Below are 1,280 nucleotides of genomic sequence, written 5' to 3'. Positions count from 1 at the left end.
AGAAGCGGTTCATGTCCAAGTCTCTAACAAATAAGTTGTATTTGAAATAGAGACTCTATGGCCTGAAGATGTAGGAAGGTGCTGAATTGCAACAACATCTCAACAATTTTAATCAATTGATCAATGACTTGCAGAAACTTGATGTGAAGGTTGATGATGACGACAAAGCAATAATATTATTGTGTTCTTTGCCAAATTCCTATGAATACTTGGTGACAACATTGAAGTACGAGACAGACTCAATCAAACTGGATTAGATCACATCTGCACTTCTGTCCAACACTCAAAGAAGATAGAATGTAAGTGACGGGTCTCAGGGTGATGGTCTATATGTGAAAGGGAGCCAAGCGCGTGGGAGGAGACAAGGCAGAGGAGGTCCTTCCAAAGGGAAAAGACCAAATTCCAGGGGTAGAACACCAGTAGAGTGCTATAAATGCAAACAGACTGGGCATTACAAAAGGGATTGTCCCAATGAATGGAGTCCTAACAAATGTTGCACAGAAAGATGACTCTGGTTACAATAGTGAAGTTGATCTACTATCTGTATCATCAAATCATAGTACAAATGACTGGATACTTGACACTGGTTGTTCCCACCACATGACGCCAAATAGAGAATGGTTCACCACATACAGGGCAGGCAATTTTGGTTTCGTGTATCTTGGAAATAATAAACATGCGAGATTATTGGTATGGGAGAACTCATAATTGTGATAGATGATGGTGTAGTGAAGATGTTATGTGAGGTTAGGCACATACCAGATTTGAAGAAGAATTTGGTTTCTTTGGGGACATTGCAGGTCAAAGGATTTAGCTATAGAGTTGATGAGGACAATGATATTCTTCGAGTATGCAAAGGTGCTCTGACTGTAATGAAGGGTAAAAGGACTGCAGGGAACACTTACAAGTTGTTAGGGAGAACAGTTGTAGGTGGAGTTGCTGGAGTGGCGGAAGAGATCTCAATAGATTCAGACCATGGTGCTACAAAATTATGGCACATGCGTTTGGGACACATGAGTGTGCATGGTATGACAGAACTATGCAAAAGAGGACTGTTGTGGGGAGTCAGCAAATGCAAAAGAAGTATTGTGTGCTTGGAAAATAGACACGGGTTAGTTTCAAGGCTGGCCAACACAGGACTCGAGGGATTCTAGATTATGTCCACACTGATGTGTGGGGACCTACTCAGGAACCATCCCTAGGAGGTTATAGGCATTTTTTTTACCTTCGTTGATGACTTTTCTCACAAGGTCTGGGTATATTTTCTGAAGCATAAGTCA

At 41.4% G+C, this 1,280-nt stretch overlaps 1 pseudogene; it reads left to right on the top strand.

Annotated features, from left to right (window-relative positions):
• The window catches only part of LOC109356246, an 11,018-nt pseudogene that overhangs the window by 8,363 nt on the left and 1,375 nt on the right, over positions 1-1,280 (top strand).

Source organism: Lupinus angustifolius, chromosome LG09 (assembly GCF_001865875.1).
Source record: "Lupinus angustifolius cultivar Tanjil chromosome LG09, LupAngTanjil_v1.0, whole genome shotgun sequence".
Taxonomy (NCBI): Eukaryota; Viridiplantae; Streptophyta; class Magnoliopsida; order Fabales; family Fabaceae; genus Lupinus; species Lupinus angustifolius.
This window is presented reverse-complemented; position numbering and strand designations above follow the sequence as displayed.